The following is a 12,182-nucleotide window of genomic DNA, read 5'->3' on the forward strand; positions in this document are numbered from 1 at the left end:
AAAAAAAAAAAAAAAAAAAAAAAACCATGGGCAAAAGACTTGAATAGACATTTTTCCAAAGAAGATTTACAAATTTACAAAAGGCCAACGTGTATATGAAAAGGTGTTCAGTATCACTAATCATCAGGGAAATACAAATCAAAACCACAATGAGATATCACCCTACACTTGTTATCTCTTGTGTGTTTTTCATGGTAGCCATTCTAACAGGTGTGAGGTAAGAGTCCCACGTACTGCAAAAAAAAAAAAGAAAACATCCTGCCATTTGTAACAACATGGATGGACCTTGAGATCATTAGGCTAAGGGAAATAAGTCAGAGAAAGACAAATACTGCATGCTCTCACTTATATGTGGAATCTAGAAACATTTAATTCATAGAAACAGTAGAATGGTGGTTGCCAGGAACTAGGGGGTGGGAGAAATGGGGAGATGTTGGTCAAAGGGTACAAACTTCCAGTTATAAGAACGTGCTCTGGGGAATCTAATGTACAATGTGTGGACCATTTAACAACAGTGTATTGTTAGTACTTGAAAGTTGCTAAGAGAGTAAATCTTAACTGTTCTCACCACAAAAACAAAAAACAACCCACGACCCCTGCAGTGGAAGCACAGAGTCCTAACCACTGGACTGCCAGGGAAGTCCCACAACGTTAACATTTTTGATGAAGATCTATCAAGCCTGTCTCTCCTCAGGAAAACATAAGCCCCCATCCCACCAGCTGCCACTGCCCTCATCCTATCCCTGTTTCAGCCACAAGGGCTTCCTTTCTGATCCCTGACTGTGTCAAACTCTTTCCCTCCCTCAGGGAGTCTGCCCTTGTTCCCCCTCTAACTCAAAAGTTAGAGGCTCTTGGAAAGTCTGGCTCCTTCTCATGCTTTAGGTCTCAGCAAAATGTCATTTAGGATAGTCCTTTCCTGGCCCCTTATCTCAAGTAGTTCCCCCAGCCCCTATCTTCTATCACATTCCATCACATTCACATGATTCTCCTCTAAGCCCTTAACCCTACCTGGAATTCTTCGCCTGTTTGTTGTCTGTTCCCTTCACAAGAATGTAAGTTCATGAAGGAAAGGCCTTGCCCATATTGTTCAACGCCATATGCCCAGAGCCTAGCACACAGTAGGTGCTTGATGGATATCTGAATATTGTACAAATGGTCTGGTAATGTGCTTTTATCCACTTAACATATTACAAAAATATTCCCAAGAATAAACTGAATCCAAAAGTAAATTCCTGAGTTTCTGTTAGATTATGCTTACTCTTCTTCAGCTATTTTCTAATACAAAGCCTTATTCTAATAGGCTGCACTGATTCTGATAACGTTCATTTAAAAATAAAAGATCCAGACAGGAAAAAACAAACATACAAACAAACAAACAAAAAACAAATTTCAATGAAATTCTGGGCCCAAGCATGGTAGATTCAGAGTCATCCAAGGAGAAAACGTAAGCTAGCTATTAAAGATAATTACTGGAAACTCCCTGGCGGTCCAGTGGTTAGGACTCCACACTTCCACTGCAGGGTTTGATCCCTGGTTGGGAAACGAAGATCCTGCCCGTAGCAGCCAAAAAAAAAAAAAAAAAAAAAAAATAATTACTAAACTGCTGCCAGTTGTGCAACATTCTGACTTCTCTGCATAAAACATGATACTACAAAGGAGTATAAATCCTAACTGCCTAAAAAAGGTCCTATGCATATAGGGTTTAATATAAAACGACAGGACTTCCCTGGTGGCACAGTGGTTAAGAATCCGCCTGCCAATGCAGGGGACATGGGTTCAATCCCTGGTCCAGGAAGATCCCACATGCCGCGGAGCAACTAAGCCCGTGCACCACAACTACTGAGCCTGTGCTCTAGAGCCCGCGAGCCACAACTACTGAAGCCCGTGCCCCTAGAGCCCGTTCTCCGCGACAAGAGAAGCCACCACAATGAGAAGCCCTCGTACCACAACAAGGACCCAATGCAGCCAAAAATAAAATAAATAAATTTATTTAAAAAGTACATATCCTCGAAGAAAATTTCCCTAGTAGTACCCTCTCAAACTGAACACATTAATTCATAAACAAAGCAATATAAAATTCTGTCATTCTTACCTCCTCCAATTATATTAGAAACAGACAGAACCAGTGATGTCTGACCACTACTTCTCTCTTCCCTTTTCTTTCTTAAGCCAGTGGTTCTCAAACTTTATTGCATATCATCATCTCTTGGAGAACTGTTATTATTATTTTTTTTTTTTCTTTTTGCGGTACGTGGGCCTCTCACCGCTGTGGCCTCTCCCATTGCGGAGCACAGGCTCCGGACGCACAGGCTCAGCGGCCATGGCTCACGGGCCCAGCCGCTCCGCGGCATGTGGGATCCTCCCGGAGAGGGGCATGAACCCGCGTCCCCTGCATCGGCAGGCAGACTCTCAACCACTGCGCCACCAGGGAAGCCCAAGAGAACTGTTATTATTATTACATCCACTGTATGCTCTCTGGAGAACTGGAGAACTACAAAATACATGAACCTTTTCAAACTGAGGTATGAGATATTTAAGAGGCATCAAGCTACTTTAAGGATTAAGCATATTGGATAAGACTTACATTTCTTCTTACTTTGAAGCACACAGTTGGAAGTATAATAGGGAATCAAATTTTATTTATTGAATGAATGAACTGCAACCACTACATGTGCATAATCTAATAATGCTTAAAAATGAAATATTCTTTACTCTGTCGGGGCAAACAGAGTTAACGTCAAAAAGAACTTGCTTTCTATCTTACCTAACTTCCTCATACTCCCCTCTCTCCGTAACTGTAGCAACAGTACCTGCCTGTTCCTGGCACTATAGTAAGTGCTTTGGAGACCTGCTCCTTAGTCAGGGGCTCACAGGCAGCAGAGCAGGGCTGGAAATCCAGGTGTCCTCACCCCATAAGTGGGGTCTGGAACCTCTGCAGTACAATGCATCCTTCCTGACTTGTTTTTATCTCTCTAGTCTGATGTCTTCATACTTTCCTCCATGTAGTGAAGCACCTCTGTTCTTCCCCAGGGATAAAGAGTTGACAAAGCTAAACCACAAACTTAAAAAAAGGGAAATCCTAAATGCAAACACAGTTCAATCTCCAAGCAAATCATGCGCAGCTCTTTCTAATTCTCACCCAAACAATTTTCAACAAGTCTCTTCCAAGTACACTTTTCAGCAAGGGCGGAATTGCTGAGGGGGAATAATGTTAGTGAGTTTACATTCCAAATAACTCTGAATAAGCTCCCACACTTCTGTAAACATTAGTGAACACTTCGACACAGAAGCAATGGCCATCAGGAGCCAGCAGAGTCGCTAAGAAAATTTCACCTGACTAACCTCATCTCCATATTCAAAAGGGTTCCTTGACCAGAAGATCAAGGGAAGCCTTAGATAACACACAAGAATTAAGCTTCTCTGAAGATGGCAGTGCACTGAAAGGTCCCTCTGAACAAAATGGAAAAAGCTGAGTCCAGTGGCAGTGCCTAGATGGTTCAAAATCGGCTGATCCATCTTGGCCAGTGGATTTTTCACAGCCAGTGTTTTGTTCAACACACGCCTCTTGGGCACAAGCTAGACTGTGAGAATACAGTATTGACCAAAACAGCCAAAGACCTGTCCTCCCATTTATGTTCTAAGGCTGTTAGAGCATCTTTGTCAACCTGGGAGAAAATCTCTAGGGTTTAATCACAGGCCTATCTTTAGCTTTTTCCTGTTTAATACTTCTTATGAAAGACAAATGAATATGGGTTTATTCAATTTTGAAGGCAAGACAAAGCAGGAAAAAATAGCAAATTCATTAGAAGATATAATTGCAATCTAAAAAGCTTTCAACAGGTTAGAATAGAGCCAAAGCAAGATGAAATCTGATGGGAAAAAATTTACTGTCCTATATCACAGTTCAAAAAACCAACTGCGTAAGAGAGGATGGGAGACCATTTTAACACCCGTCTAAGTTAGGAAGACCTAAAGGTTTTAGTTGAGTATGAATTCAGTATGAAGAAAGGTGATGGTGTAAAGGAATAACTGGAGAGTCAGGAAACAAGGATTCTAGTTCCAGTGGCTGGGGGAGGGGGCAAGTTATTGAATTTAGGGAGTTGCTTCTCTCATCAGAGCCTTTAAGGGATTGGGCCAGGATACCTCTCAGATCCCATCTAGCTCCACCATAACAAAGATAATGCTCACTTCTGTACACTGCTGTGTCCCCAGCACCTAGCACGGAAAGCATTCCCCAGGTGCTTGTAAATGAATGGCAGTGCTAACAGAAATCCTACAGGTTAGTACTATAATGTGCCTCCCTCCCCCAACACACACACTAAAACCCCTAACGCTCTCTTGGGTTCAAGAAAGAGAAAGGAGTCTGGGCAAAAGGGATCATAAACCCATAGCCACATATGTGTTCCATTTTAAAAGGATCCTTGACAAGTTAGATTTATAGTTGAGAGGAAGGTTAAGGGGTTGGTTTCTCAACTCCCATAATAAGAATTGGATAAAGTAGTGGCTGAAGGAACTGAGGAATGTTCTGTTCTGGGTAAAACAAAAGCTTAGAAGGGCCATGGTAGATGCTTTCAGATATTTTGAACAATACATCAGTGTAACTCCAGAAGGCAAATGGAAGCCCAAAGATAAAAATCAGTGGGGGACTTCCCTGGTGGCACAGTGGTTAAGAATCCTCCTGCCAATGCAGCGGACACAGGTTCAAGCCCTGGTCCCAGAAGATCCCACATGCCACGGTGCAACTAAGCCCGTGTGCCACAACTACTGAGCCAGCGCTCTAGAGCCCGTGAACCACTACTGAGCCCGCACGCCACAACTACTGAACCAGCGCTCTAGGGCCCGCGAACCACAACTACTGAAGCCCGCGTGCCTAGAGCCCGTGCTCCGCAACGAGAAGCCACTGCAATGGGAAGCCTGCGCACTGCAACGAAGAGTAGACCCCGCTCACCGCAACTAGAGAAAGCCTGCACAGCAATGAAGACCCAACGCAGCCAAAAAAAAAAAAAACCAGTGGGAAGGTTCAGTATAGATTACTAGAATGGGCTGCTCCTCACCAACAGAAATCTTCAAGCACCTGGCGGGAATGTTACAAAGGTTAATTCCTCACTGAGTTTTAAGTTATTTTAGATAACTTCTAAGGTCCCTTCCAACTCCAAGATTCCATGACTTTGTTATTCATATTTAAAATGTAGTATACAGAAAAGGTTTGGGACTTCCCTGGTGGTCCAGTGGTTAAGAATCCACCTTCCAATGCAGGGAACACCGGTTGGATCCCTGGTCGGGGAACTAAGACCACACATGTCGTGGGGCAACTAAGCCCGTGCGCTCTAGAGCTCACGCACCACAACTAGACAGGAGCCTGAGTGCTGCAACAAAGATCCTGCAACTAAGACCCAATGCAGCCAAATAAATAATTTTTTTAAAAACCTTTAAAAAGAAAAGGTTTCATTTTGCATAAAATTTTAAAATTGTTCCATTTTTAAGAATGAATCTGAAGTACTCAATGAGTTTAAGAAAAACCCCCATACGAAGCATAACTCTCTGTGGTTGTTATACAGTTTTAGGTAGACAGTGAGTATAAATACCTAATGCTCCATTATTATTTCCCCATTCTGCCCTTGCATCCCCGGCTGGCTGCAGTGATACCACCCTCAGATATTCTGAGATGTATGGGAGAATGCCCTTCATTCTAGCCTCATTAAAATGGAAACCTCCAGCCTCTTGCGTGTTGAGGTAGAAGACACCTGGGTTTTTAAAAACCTGTTTTAAAAACACATATCATATACCGTTTGTAAACAAAGTATTTTATTGTAGGAATAACGATATATGGGAACACAGCGCTCTGCAACCATGGGCTCCACTAACTTTGGATCAAAAATATTTTAAAAAAAAATTCCAGAATGTTCCAAAATGCAAAACTTCAATTTGCCATGTGTGCTGGCAACTATTTACATATCACTTACATTGTATTTACAACATAACTAAACGTTATGTTTTACATAACATTTACTTTACATTAGGTATTACAAGTAACCTAGAGATGATTTAAAGTATATGAAGGATGTGCATGGATTATATGCAAATGCCATGCCATTTTAGGGACTTGAGATCGATTTTGGTATCTGAGGGAGTCCTAGAACCAACCCCCTGCAGATACAGAGGACAACTGTATTTTATAGATTTCTGGGCTTGCGGCATGTAGGATCTTTAGGCTGAGAAAGATGAGGAGAGGCCAAAAGTAGTAGAACCTGACAAGGAAAATTCATTTGAGATTTTCTCTTTGCTCCTGCCTTATCTGCACTTGTATCCAACACACACACAAAAATGTACTCTTTGTAATAAGTTAGACTTTTTTTTTTTTTTGCGGTACGCGGGCCTCTCACTGTCGCGGCCTCTCCCGTTGCGGAGCACAGGCTCTGGACGTGCAGGCTCAGCGGCCATGGCTCATGGGCCCAGCCACTCTGCTGCATGTGGGACCTTCCCGGACCGGGGCACGAACATGTGTCCCCTGCATCGGCAGGCAGACTCTCAACCACTGCGCCACCAGGGAAGCCCAATAAGTTAGACTTTTAAGCAGGTTTTTTTTTTTAAGGTTAACTGGACTCTTGGGCTTAAGTCTGTATCACTTCTATAGCAATTTGCAAAGCACATTTCACAACATGGTAAAATGGGTATCACTATCTCATTTTTCAGAGACTGGTGCAGCCCAGATACAAGCAGCCCTGGAACCCAAACTTAGGTTCAACTCCAAATGCTGTGCTCCGTCTCCAGAGCACAGTGCCTGTAGAAGAGCCCAACCTCACACCCAATCCCATAGCCTCTTGAGATTCCTGGGCAGGGAGCAAAGAATACAACAAAAGTGGACTCACTCTGCCCTGAGTGGTAGGCAGTCTGAGGGAGCCATGTAACGGAGCGGCCTATGGGAAGAGGCAACAGGAAAACCAGGTTCAGAGAAGCTAGGAAAACTGGAGCAGAGCAAAGATGACACAAGTCAGGCAGAGTAGCACCAAGGCTGCCTTGAGAGCTGGGCTGCCTGTCTCTGTTTTGCCACAAACAGCTTTACTCATTGGAGGAAGAGGACAGTGCAAGCTGCTCTAGTTAACACTTCTTCCCATTGTTGCCCTAGGTGAGTAGTATTACAGATCTTTGTCATCCTTGTCTCTCAAGCTAAGTTACTGCTTCCCTTGTCCTTAGCTATTTGAATGTATTTCATTCAGTCATTCGATATGCCAGACATGTGTTACAGGCTAGGCTGCCTGGCCCTCAAGTTGCTGACACCATGCAGAGCATGGACTGTCATGAAAAGGTTCATGACTCCAAGTTTTAGACTGAACATTATGAGCAAAGCCCACCTGGAGAAGATGGAGGGACACGCCCCGCCCCCAGCCCCAGCTCAAATGTCTCCAAACCTGTGGCCACCGGTCATGACAAGGTACTGAGTTTGCACTCTCAGAATGTGTAGATGCCCGCCAAAGTGCAAGTTATACAAATTATATCAGTTTAGAGAATGAAACTATTTAATACTGAGATAAGAGTTGATTATAATTATTTCTCTCAGCAAGTGGGTAACTCCGTTCTTGAAAACAAATTCTGTTACCGAAATAATAGCCAAATATAGCTCCAGATAAGAGACATGGTTGGAGCCCTCACTGTCATGCTGGTAGTTGGTGGTTGCAGACTTGTGAAATGTTTAACGGGAGCAGTACTTCCTTAATTCAAACTTAAAAGAGCCTACTTAAAGTGCACTGCTTTGGAGGTTAGCAGAAATCTATGTTCTAGCCTAGGAGTGGGCAAACTTTTTAAAAGTAAAAGGCTAGGGCTTCCCTGGTGGCGCGGTGGTTGAGAGTCCGTCTGCCGATGCAGGGGACATGGGTTCATGCCTCGGTCTGGGAAGATCCCACGTGCCGCGGAGCGGCTGGGCCCGTGAGCCATGGCCGCTGAGCCTGCGCATCCGAAGCCTGTGCTCCGCAACGGGAGAGGCCACAGCAGAGAGAGGCCCACGTACCGCAAAAAAAAAAAAAATAAAAAAATAAAAGGTCAAATGGCAAACATTTTCTGTGGGCCACATGGTCTCTATCCCAGCTACCTGATTCTGCCTTTGTAGCGAAAATGGAGCCGCAGACATTATTAAACATATAGATGTGACTGTGCTCCAATAAAACTATTTTCAAAATGGGCTGCTGGTCTGAAAGTGTTTGTCTAGCCCCATGAAATGGCATCTCAGAACAGCAACAAAACCTCCTAAGGTCTCCCTTCTCTATGTTTCCTCATTACCCCAGAAGGCTATGTCACTGAAAAGGGGATCCTAGTGCTTGTAACATGTTCCCTACATGAAATGGTTCCTGGAGGGTAGCAGGGCTGAGAAGTATTAAACTAGGCTGTGGATGCTATAAGGGGACAACAAAAGGCCTTGACTTCCTGACTAACTACCTGTGTCAGGGTCAGATCCACACAGAATAGGAAACAATCTACTCTAGCTCTGTTTTTTATTCCTTAATTTCTCAGTTTCAAGGAGTGCAAGTTACACCCCTAGCCAAATCTTCTATCCTGTTGCCTCTCAGTGTCCCACACTACAGACTGTTCTGCGGCTTCATCTCCCCCTCACCTAGACATGCCCCCTACAAGTTGCTTCTAACTTATACCATCGCCTTCCCTCTTCTAATTCACAATGTATCAAAAGCTCCGATTGCAAAAGCAAATCGATATTGATAATATGCAACTTTTTACTAAAGCAAAATCATTGCTCATAGTCCAAAAAAAGATATCTGCCAAAGAACCTGCTATTAAATGAACTGCAACTTTTGAATTTATCTGCTGTGCCACGTCATTTCGTCAAGAGCATCCTGTTTGACCCTCCAGTTTTGACCTCATTCATGAAGCTGTAGTGTGTTTATCTACTACACAGTGAGCAGGGATGAGCAACGATAGCTGTTTTCTGATGTAACAGAGAAGCATATTTGGCCTGGACATATTATGGTTGCAGAAGGAATAAAGGCATTTCCTAAAATGGGATTCTACCTGTATCATCCAATGGTGGACAGAACAGAGCTGAAGACTGGGCACAGAGACAAGGCAAATCATTTGAAAGGGAAGGAAAAGAGAGAAAAGTAACCACTGGTGTATTTTCTTAGGGATAAAGACAGTTGAGTCTGATCTTGAGTTGAATATGACCACTAAAATAAGTTTATATAGTTAAGTTTTCCTGAGATACCATGGTATTTTAATAATGATTCAATTTTTTAAAAAATATATAATCTAAAATAGTTTAATTGAGCTTAACTCTTCCAACTCCTCAAATCCTTTAGGGAAGAAATATACTAGAATATATAACAAAACATGTAGCTGCATAAATGATCCTTAAAATCTTATAAAGGAGACTATTATGGTCAATTTTAACCGATAAGGATAATTTCTCAATTAAAATAAGAGGAACTTACCTGTAGAATTTCAGATGAGACTAAAACACTAGCTGAAGTTTTTTGTTTTCCGTATTCCATGCTTTAATTAAAAGATATGCCGTGCACTACTGAACAGAAGAACAGAAAAAGAATATATCTCAGTCATAACTTAACAACATTGGGCATGAGACATCTAAAATTAATGTTCTATAGCTAGCAAGCTGCTATAGGAGCAAACCATTATATATCAACATTCTTTTCATTGTTGGAAAAGCTTTGATCCTCTCTTCTTCCTCCTTGCTCTCAAATCACTTCATGCATCTCATCTGGAATTATACTTGGCCACTGTCTTGATAACAGGCTTTATTTTCAGGACTGGAATTACCCAACAACCATTCATTTGAATGAACTTTCTAGTCAGGAGAAAAAAAAAAAAGGTCTTAGACTCTTATCTCTAAATAGTAAATAGTTCCCTTCTCTACACTGATACAGGTTCAATGTATGCTTTTATCAGGCATCAACACATTCTGAGAGCACAAAATCAGCTCCCTACCTCTGTCTAAGCCGCCTGGGGAAAGCTAAAACACAAAGCTGTTCCCAGGTGAAGACTGCAAACTCAAATCTTCCTCACCTCTGAAAACAGAAAAGAAGACATGGTTTGGTAATTTGTTCCTTATTGAAAGCTCTACCTGACAAACCAGACACCTCCTAAACGCTGGTACTAAGTGCAAAACACATGAAGGAAAGAAAACCGTCTCTGCTTTGCACATTCTCCTTCCTACAACAGTGGAAGAGAGAAAAGAAACACGGAATGCCACTCGTGCTTGCTGCTGGCATCATTCCCTATTGCTTGAAAAGTGAGGCTCCATTGCACCTTAAAGATTTCCTTTAAAATGCCTTGTATGCTTGCTAAGACCCCTTTTAAAAATCTTGTAGCCCTAGCCTCTTCGGGTTTCCTCCTCTCTCTGGCCAATTCGCCCATTCTCCTCCTTAGGTCCACATCCCTCCCAACCCCTCCCCAGGAGGAACAAGCTTCCCACAATTCGGCTGCTGGGCCCTTCCCTAACTCCTTGTCAAGGCTTTACCCCAGGCCTGCTTGGGGAATCCGACACCGAATCACCGTCCCCGTCCGCTCCCCCGCCGACCCGCCCAACTTGCTTCCTGATGCTCCCCGAGGAGACGTGAAAGGGAGTAGTCTGCGCGCTGGGGCAGAGCAAGGTGGACAGCGTGCTCCTCGCAACCTCGGCCTGGCCCTACCACGCACCCCGGCGCTCCTAGGTGTCGCCCGCGGCCCCACCTCCCGCGCTCACCAGGTTGGGGAACGAATAGTCGCGGAGGCCCAAGCGTCTGGGCGCGGCCGCTCGCGGCTCAACCCCGACCGCGCTCTGGGAAAGGGCCGGAGGAGTGGGCGGCGCCGCCCGGCCCGCCTCCCGGCCCAGCTGCCCGGGCCTCGGTGTCCCGGAGGAGGGCGCGTCACCGGCGGAGCAGGTCCCAGCGCCACGCCCGCCACCCAGTCCGAGGGCCTCCGAGGCCTCCGCGCCGCCCCAGCACCCACCACGGACCACACTCACCACCCCCCCGCGCGGCGCGCACCGTGCTCCGACGTGGGCGGATGGCCTAAGTTCCAGCCCTGCGCGCATACGCAGCCTTACCGCAGCCGCACGCGCGGCCGGGCGCGCGCAGACCACGTGCCGAGCCCTAACCCCCTTGTCCTCTCGCTCGCACGCGCGCACGCACGCGCGGGCCCTGACCCCCTAGGAGGGCGGCGTCGCGCGGCACCCAGGCCTCCGCGCTGATCCGGGCGCGACCTCGGGATTCTCGGCTTCACCTTGCATTTCATGCACCGGGCTGCTAGGTAGTCATTTTACATTTGAGCTTGGCAGCGGTTAGTCGATGGGCTGACCTCGGGAAGGATTTCGTTGAAGACTCGCTTCTCTTTGTCCCGGCTTGCCCTGTTTTCAAGTTGTGTAAGTGCCCGGCCTCGCGGCAGTCCGGGAGGTATTTACTTATTAAAATTCGCACAGAGCTATGAAGGGAAGAAGACATCTTGGGAAGTTCTTTGCTCTTGCAGGCGAAATGCGCGTTCTCCAAGAATCAATAGAAAAAGAAGGCTGGGGATACGTCGGGGTTGCAATGGTCTGGGGTGTGAACAGTAGTCCCGGGAGTCGCATGCTCTCGAGAAATGCCTCTCGAAACCCTCCTTTGGTCTGGAGAATTCAAAGGTCTGTCCCACCCTAAGTTGTCACTAACTGTTGCTTCTTGGGAGGAACGGAGAAGCTTTGAGGCGCGGGAGATGAGTGTGCTGTATGGGCTCTGGTTGCACCGGCCTCTGGGTGGAGGTTGTTGCATTAATTCAGAAATAGTATTTACTCTCCTCTCTCGGCACCCCTGAAACAGTGCCATCTGAAAACAGTTCCCCATTCAGGCCGCTTGTCTGTGGCACAGTGAAAAGGTCGGCAGAGGCATCACGGTGTGAAAAGTTGAAAGAATAGTTCAGTGAACAGCCATGTACATTCCTCCGAGAATGAATAACTCAACGTTTTGCGGTAACTGCTTTCTTTCTCTCTCGCCTAAGTAAAGACAAAGACATTCTCCTATGCAACCACATAAGAAACTAAATTACATCTAAGAAACTTAATAATTTGACATCACCTAATATCCAGCCCATATGCAAATTTCTCCAGTTATCAAAAAAAGTCATATATTGGTTTTGTAGAAAGGTAGTCCCATGGCGTCCAGTTCTTATTTAAGGGTTGCAATATCTTCTCTTACCGAATGGATGAT

At 45.0% G+C, this 12,182-nt stretch overlaps 1 protein-coding gene across 3 annotated transcripts in view; it reads right to left on the minus strand.

The window, feature by feature from the left end:
- B3GALNT1 (beta-1,3-N-acetylgalactosaminyltransferase 1 (Globoside blood group)) overlaps positions 1-11,033 on the minus strand; it is a 31,942-nt gene extending 20,909 nt beyond the window's left edge. For 2 of the 3 annotated variants that reach the window (XM_024763572.1, XM_024763577.1), the window contains exons 1-3: positions 10,709-10,830; positions 9,952-10,031; positions 9,438-9,526 (exon numbers count right to left, since the gene is read on the minus strand). The gene's annotated coding sequence lies outside the window, so the exon portion shown is untranslated. Of the gene's footprint in view, positions 1-9,437; positions 9,527-9,951; positions 10,032-10,708; positions 10,831-10,991 lie in introns of those variants that run through there. The other variant, XM_024763588.1, reaches the window with a different exon arrangement.
- Between the last annotated feature and the right edge of the window lie 1,149 nt (positions 11,034-12,182).

Source organism: Neophocaena asiaeorientalis, unplaced genomic scaffold (assembly GCF_003031525.2).
Source record: "Neophocaena asiaeorientalis asiaeorientalis breed wild unplaced genomic scaffold, Neophocaena_asiaeorientalis_V1.1 scaffold395, whole genome shotgun sequence".
NCBI classification, from domain to species: Eukaryota; Metazoa; Chordata; class Mammalia; order Artiodactyla; family Phocoenidae; genus Neophocaena; species Neophocaena asiaeorientalis.